The sequence below is a fragment of the Dioscorea cayenensis genome, chromosome 1 (genome assembly GCF_009730915.1).
Source record: "Dioscorea cayenensis subsp. rotundata cultivar TDr96_F1 chromosome 1, TDr96_F1_v2_PseudoChromosome.rev07_lg8_w22 25.fasta, whole genome shotgun sequence".
Taxonomy (NCBI): Eukaryota; Viridiplantae; Streptophyta; class Magnoliopsida; order Dioscoreales; family Dioscoreaceae; genus Dioscorea; species Dioscorea cayenensis.
This window is the reverse complement of record NC_052471.1, coordinates 21,929,291-21,937,694: the sequence shown is the minus strand read 5'-3', so window position 1 is coordinate 21,937,694 and position 8,404 is coordinate 21,929,291. Positions and strand designations below refer to the sequence as shown.

General features: G+C 32.5%; 1 long non-coding RNA gene across 1 annotated transcript; it reads right to left on the bottom strand.

Moving 5' to 3' along the window:
- Positions 1–4,539: 4,539 nt before the first annotated feature.
- LOC120264579 lies at positions 4,540–7,424 on the bottom strand. Its single transcript, XR_005537477.1, has 4 exons — positions 7,281–7,424; positions 7,099–7,178; positions 6,271–6,323; positions 4,540–4,948 (listed from the first exon to the last, which is right to left on the bottom strand). It is a non-coding gene; the product is annotated as an uncharacterized LOC120264579 (long non-coding RNA).
- Between the last annotated feature and the right edge of the window lie 980 nt (positions 7,425–8,404).

Here is an 8,404-nt window from a genome sequence, read left to right as displayed (position 1 = left end):
TTTAATTAGTTTTTAATTTATTAATTTTAATAAGTTTAATTATCTATTGTAGTCCCATTTTACTTGGCAACCGTATGATGTTGGAGAAGTGGAAAAAATGTTTAACAAGAAGGCTGCTGAGTGGTTGCGAAGAAATCTAGGTCGTGCTCGGGAGAAGCGAAAAAGACCAAAATGGATTAGGCACAATGTCTGGGAGCAGTTGTTATTGATTTGGAATGATGCAAAATATAAAAAATACTGTGAGAAGAATAAAAAGAGCCGGTAGTCGAAAACTGAGGGATCTACAACAATTTATCATGGTGGTTCCATCTCTATGATTGAACATAGAGATAGACTAGTAAGTTTTTATTAAAAAAATTTGCTCAGTAAATTTTCATTTTTGCTCTCTATGATTGAACATAGAGATAGACTAGAATGATAATAATATGATATATATTTCCCCGCTATTCTGTTTCCTGAATTGATGCCTTGATGAATTAATTCTTTAGCATGTTTAATTAGAAGTTTCATTGAATGCATTATGGAGCATAAACAAAGAAGTAGGTTCTCAAAACAGTGCATGGTTTAGCAAAACAAATAATTCAAACGAATCTATTAAGCTGTTTGATTTAATGTATGACTCTTGTCCCATGTTGCTCACATTAAGACGTACAAAAAAACATGTTCTATCATTATTTAGCTCTCTTAAAAGTCCAAACAAACAACAAGAGTTGTTGCCTAATGCTTGCCATTCCTGTTTCTTTTTATTTATTTATTTATTTATTTTTGGGATTGTTAATTATGTGAAAGATATTTTTGATTCTGAAAGACAATGTGAGCTTAAAGTTGATGTATGATGAGTGGGATATGAGTCATAAGTGTGGCTCTTTTTTGGTATTTTGTTTTCTCTTAGTAGGACCATATGAGCTCATTGTGCATCTCCTCCTAGCCTTTCTAAAGCACAAGTAAGAGCACATAAGATCAAAACTAGTGCCTGTAGGGAACTGTCCCTAAGCTCTAATTCCTATAAATGAAACTCTAAAACTAAAAATTAAAAGATAGAGAGAATGGAATGAATTTTGCCACTAGACATTGAGTACTAAAAATTAAAAGATAGAGAGAATGGAATGAATTCTTCCACTAGACATTGAGTGAGAAAGTGAGTGAGTGAGAGAGAGAGAGAGAGAGAGAGAGAGAGAGAGAGTTGAAATTGAGTGCATGAATGAATTGAGAGGTTCCAAATGCTCATGTGATAGCGTATGCAAGGATTTTAATTATTTTTTTAAAAAAACTAATTTTATTATATATATTGTTTCATACAAAAATTGAAAGGGTGCACATGATAATGAATTTAAAATTTTTCATTTAGATGGAACCACCATGGTGTCCTTGGTTTCACAATTTTGCTCAGTAAATTTTCATTTTTTTTCTTAATATATACATTTAAAATTTTTATACTAGCTAACTATTTACACATGTATATATGTATATATATATATTTTAGGAAGCCAAATTAGGCCGCAAGGTATCCATGGTGGAGGCTTTTAAAGAAGTTTATCAAAAGGATGGAGTTGGAATGAGAAGGGGGCCCAATTAGCACATGTATGTATAAAATTAAATTTTATTCTTAATTACTTAATACTTTGTTTATCATAACATATAAATAATGACTAACTTTATATTATGTAGGAGAAATTTGTCAAAGCTCGCCAAGACGTATTGGCTAGAGAAGGCTAGGGGTACAAATTGATGATGATAAACTATGGTGGGACATATTCGGGGTTGCAAAAAATCAATGGTATGGCATGGGAAACCTTGTTGAGGAGATAGCTTCTGATTATTCTCATTCGCAATCACAGCGGTCTACTTTGGGAACTCAACAATCTATGCCTTCTATGCCTCTAGAGGTTATGAGTAAGTTGGAATTTTTAGAAAAAGCATACGAGGAGCAGAAGAAGTAGAACCAATACATCATTTCTCTATTAGAATCTCGAGGTATTCAGGTAAACTTTGAGAAAACTCCTCGTACTTCTCATGCTCCTGCCAGGACCGGAGAGTCTGCCTCCCATGCCCCTCACACTTCAAAGGATGTTGAACAGCCTCAGCCTATCGATGATATTGCAACAAAATGAATGTGGTGTTTTGGATTATTACATTAGATACTTGGATTATTACATTCTGGACTATTACATTTTGTATTTGTTTGTTGTATTAGATGTTTGAACTATTATATTTTGTAATGCATTGTTATTCTAGATGAATGGTTATTTTAAAAAATATTATAAAAGTTATTGTTCAGGATTGTAAATTAGGCTTTAAAACAAGTTTGTGAAATAATTAAAAAATTATTATAAATAATCATGGTTATGAATAATTAATTTGCGACATAATTTGCGACAATAAAATTGTGTCGCATAATATCTCACTGAGATGCAACACAATTTGCAACAATCGAAATGTGTCTCTAATTTTGTTGCAAAACATCGCACATATTTGCAACACAATTTGCGACACAAAAATGTTTTGCGACAAACAAAATGAGTAACAAATTTGTTGCAAAAAGACTCAATATTTGCAACACAATTTGCGACGTGTAAAGTTTTGCGACAATTAAAATAAGTCGCAAAGTATGTTGCAAAAAGTCTCAAATAATTGCAACATTTATTGCGACACAGAAATTGTGTTGTAATAAATTGTCACATATCTTTGCAAATTGAATGGCAAATATTGTTTCATAAGATCCATGAATTGCGATGAAATTTGTAACGTTTTCATTTTGTGTCACAAAATCTGCGACACAGTCTTCAAAAGTGTCGCAAATATTTGCGACATCTAAAACGCGACACATTTTATTGTGTCGCAGATTATGTTGCAAATTGCGATCTACGACACATTTTTGATCTTTTGTGTCGCAAAAATGTGTGGCAAATTGCGTTTTTTGTTGTAGTGCAAGTACAACTTTACACAATGTCACAATGTATCTTCAAAATCAGGCTATAGGAGAATAATATTGAGAAAGCAACAAGAATAAAGTAATATTTGCATGAATACCTGCTTCTTTGAGAGTCATTTCCAGTTGTTCATGGTCATAAACTTTTCTGGGGAAGCTAGATATCAGTTGGTAACCACCAATAGCAGTTATGTTTAGTGAGTCTACGTACATGCATATAGAATGTATTTTGTCTATGTTAGAGAAGCTCTGCTCTATCCTTTCCCCATTCAGGAATAGCACTAGTATCTGCTAAGCCAATTCTGATAATCAGGACCATTAGTTAAGTTCCTAGAATAATCTAAATTGATCAAAAAATGCTGCATATGTTGATTAATTTGGTGTGTCTTCCTTGAAACTGCATTACTTTGAGAGTCCTTGGTGACTTATTTTTGTTTGACACTGAATTCTTCAAAGCAGGTGCTTTCTTTTTAGCTTCCCGGGCCCTATCTTTCTCTGGCAAACAATTGATTGTTGTCAATTAGTTTTCAATGTTTGTATTCATCCCATAATGTTGATTACTGTGCCCTTCTTAAAAAATTCAAGATAAGCTGCATCCTGTTCTTCTCTATTTTATTACTTAATATGTAAACAATCCGCAAAGATAATCCTTTTTCATTTTGCGAAGTGGAGAATGATTTGTCACCTAAAAGATGACACTGAACAAGTTAAGACAACTTTAAGAACAACCATTAAAATATTTTTTTTTTTTAAAAAAAAACAACTAATTACAAAGTGAAGTCCTAGTCAATATGGAAAAGGAAATACCAGACCATCTCTGATGTTACCCCAAAAAAAAAAAGAAAAACAAAATGCAATTACTGAATTCAATCGACAAAACTAAGCAGATATTTCGAGAATATTAGCAGAGGTGATTTAATTAGGCAAATAAATGGCTAATTAAATGCCGTGTTTACAAACACTGCCTCTAAATGGGGCACATACACATTTATTGGACCAAGTTACTACTTCAAAATTAACATTACAGTCATATATATATATATATAAATTAAAATAAAAAAGGAAGAGAAAACTTGAAGAACAAGTGCTTGGGAATTCTTATGAAAGGTTTTTGATGTGATCTTTGTGGTTAATGCTGATCCATTTTAAGGACTTTTCCCTTCTCTTTAATTATATATATACATATGATATGCTTCCATGGTACCCTGAACAAATGAAAGGAATGAATGATGAAGTTGTTAACCATGTTGCTTGTAAATGAGTAAGAAATTAGAACTCTTTTTTTATTGGAAAACTAGGCTTGGGTGGTAGTAGATCAGAGATCAAAGTCCTTGTTGGTTATATGTAATGATAACTAATGATATTACCAAAAACAATTGACGCAAACCAATTGAAGTCAGCTATTTGAAGAAACTAATAAGCATTAAATATAACTAATGCTCCTCATCAAAAGACATGGAACTAAGAAATATTGAAACAATCATTACAAAACAATCATCAATGAAACCATCAAGATCATTTTACTAATGATTAATGAAACAATCATTAATGAAACAATCTTAATTAGTTTCGTGAGCCTCCATGTTTGTTAATAACTAATGCTCTTCATGTTTGTTGAAAATATCATTTTATTTCTGAATATATGCATTCTTAGCTTTGAATGATAAATGCCACAATATGTCAACTATTTGATATCAGGTGCTTTTTACATGTTGTCACGCCCCGAACCAGGCTCGCTGGACCCGGTGCGCAGACAAACGACCGCAGATCCACAGGGCGTGAACCAAGTAGACCTGCAAGGCCTCAGGACCTGGTTTAGGACAAACAAAACTATAACAAACCAACTGGGTTACAAGATTACAGACTTTACAGTGTATACAATGCAAAGATACAAGAAGTCCAGAAATATAAAATACAGGAACATAGTGATAGACAATGACAAGAACTACAATTTCACAACAAGACAAGCAACATCTACAGGCAGTCTTTCAAGATCCACGCCGATCTATCACTTTTGATCTGAAAAGGATTTAAAGAAAATCCATGAGCTCACTAGCCCAGTAAGTAATCCAGAAATTGTTCTAAAACAATAGGCTTTATGAATCTCGATTTGAGATATTAAGGATAATTCAAAATTTAAACATAGTTTAAACAAATACAAAATAAATAGTTCAACAGAGGTATAGTTCTCAAGTAGTAATGCTATTCAAAATAACTGAAATCAAAAGATTATCAGGTTTCAGAACTGCGAATAATTATTCGCCAGAAATGAGCATATGTCTTCAAAGCATAATTTAAACAAAACAAAATACAAAGTGAAATATTCTAATAAAGAATATTTACAAATATGATTTACCGGAATTCAAAACCTAGAAATACGATATCAAAAATACAGAAATTTCAAGGCAGGGCAAATATTTGTGTTTTTGCAAAAAAAATCAAAATCAAAATGGGAAAGCCATAAAGTAACAGATTCAAGTGTGTGTCGCCAAATTCACTGTCAGTGCCAAAAGTCATTTGTTTATCCTCGGTGATAGACCCGAGCCAAAATAACAAAAATCATTTATTTACCCTCGGTGACCCGAGACTAACTACCACGTGGCCGTTGATTATTTTACCGAACGGACACGGTGCGAAACTGCAGTCTCACTTTCCCAAAATTACTTGTCGACAAGGTCAGGGTTTAACCCCCCACTGACAGGGTTGCATATCGCTCATTTGAAGACTAAAACATTCAGATACAAAAAAAATATTCGCAGAGTACAAGTTTTAGAAATTTCTAAAATTCCTCAAGTTCATATATATTCAAAAATACAGATAAATATCAAAATCTCACTTTAGGGAAAAATAACTCGATAACCATAAATGAAATATAAACATTTAAGCACATGAAATATTTAAAATTACTCAAAACACCAGCTCCTTCAAAACTAAATTAAATGCTTATATAAATAAATAAATAAAGGAATTGACTAAGTCAATTCAAAAGATAGCAGAATCATCAACCCATGCCTATAAACAAATGAATTTTATAAATGTTGAAGTAATCATTTGAATGTAATCGCACACTTAGTATAAATAATAAATTAATAACTAAATTAAAATGAATAGCAATCATTTAGTTAGCATTACACCAATGTGGATTTACCTAGTCAACAACTAAATAAAAATAATTTATTTAAAGAAAATACCTCAAAATACATATTCCAAATAAATAATTTCAATATTAACAAAATAACAGATATTCAAAATAAAATAACAAAATACTAGATAATTATTTTACCGAATAAAAAATAATTTCTCAAGTACTGAAAATACGGAGTTATCGGTAGATTACTTACCTGATATTAGCTTACGCCCAAAAATGAGATCCAATGCCACTCCCTAAAACAATCTTAAAACCCAACGATTTACCATAGTTAAAACAAAATTACACTAACCGCAAGTTTAAACACTCATCAAGTAACTTTTACATTCTCTAGAGAGAGAAACCAAAAATAAAAAATAAAAAATAAAAAATAAGATAAATAAATAAATGACAATAATTGTCTTGCATGCACTCATGCAGGAATGTAAAACACACCCTAAAAGCTTAAATAATTAACATGATTAAATTTAAAGTGATCCAATGCTTAACCTCCACTCATTTGACATTTGCCTTGAACTAATATTTCCACTTGATGAGAAATCTCCACCATCCAATCTAAACACATTCCACTACAATGCTTCCCTCATTCTCTTAAACTATCACTACTAATAATCACAAGAAATTAACATTGCTTTTAGCTTTGCAATATCATTCCACCAACTTAACAAATGTGATACAACTAAACCTATAGAACAGGGGTATATATATATAACTACTTATACATATCCAACATATGAAATAAAAAGAATTTCAAAAGAACAATGAAGGATGCAGTCAACATAGATTTTCCTATACTAAAAACACTAATGTGCGCCAGCTGAAACCTAAATAAGCTTGGAAGAATACATGTATAATCATAGATCATGAAACTTTCACACTAATCCTTCTATGGAGCTATACACAATCATGAAGTTCACAACATCTCATGGCAAGCTAAACAAAGATAGAAGTCCAACAACCATAAGAAAATCCATGCACTAAAGACATACCAAAACTTATCCAAGCATAGTTAGGGACTTACTTCGATGGTCAGAAAAGAGAGAAGTGAAGAGAGGTGAAAGGAGAAACCATCTGAAATCCAAGCTCCAAAACCTCCTAGAGCTAGCAACCACCACCACCAATAATAGAAAGAAGAAGAAGTAAATGGAGAAGAAGAAAACAATAAAGTTAAATGACTTGGTTATCAAAGGCATAGATGATTACTTTGGAAGAGTGATAAGATGAGGTGAAGAAAACTTGCAACTACGACTACAAGGTTCAGCACCGGAGGTTTGCCGGAAGTTCGCCGGAGGAGATTACAGCTCTCTCTCTCTCTCTCTCTAAAAGGATAGAAGAAAGGATGCTAAAGGCTTGGGCTCCATTGTCAATAACAAGATGGCAACAAGGACAAGTTTAAGACAAGCTTCAAGAAATTATGCAAAAGTTTGCATAACTTTGGCCAGGAATCCCGGGCTCTCATGGCTTTTACAAATCAATGAGGACAAGGAAGCTGGGGCCCACACATGTGGTTAATTATTGTGATAAATGACACATACATACACACACCCACACCCCTTTAGACATTTTTTTCCAGCTTTCAAACTAGAGCATGAGTTTCACTGACACTATTTTGCATATGTGTGCACCTCATTGAGCTTAGTCTATTTTGCATTGCACTTATGTTGGCTTTCATTGTATGCATATCTAACTAATGCTCTCCATGAACAATCATTACAAAACAATCATTAATGCATATGCTCTTAATTAGTTTAATGAAACAATCATTAACCGAAAGGATCACTTGAAGGCTCATCCAAAAGGGACATTCAACAATCATCAATTATATTGACCACATTTCAATTATACAAACTTCATGAAGATAGAAATACCATGAGAACTTATAATAATGAACTTCATATTAGATTTTTGATGTTGCTTAGTGGTATGAGCAGATTTGCAAAATCATTGCTCTTCTTTTTTCTCTACAATTAATACAAAGACTCAATCAAGAAACCAGGTCAAATCTTCAAATGATCATGATCCTGGTGATCAGAGTGGTGACACTTTTAACAATGATTTCATTTCTCCTTTATGTTGAACCTACATAGGTGTGGCTTCATTCAATTTTATAGGAAAATTTGCATCACAACCAACGGTTCCATCTCAAAAGTGTTTCAGGGAATAACCTTAGAGTTTGACAACACCAAAGCAATTTGCATTCAAGGAATTCTTAGATGGCATACTATCACTTTGGAGCTGAGCTTAAGGATTCGCTATTTACAAGGTAGTTCTCATTTCATTGATTAATAATTTATCATTAATGATTATTTCATGAAGAGCATCAGTCA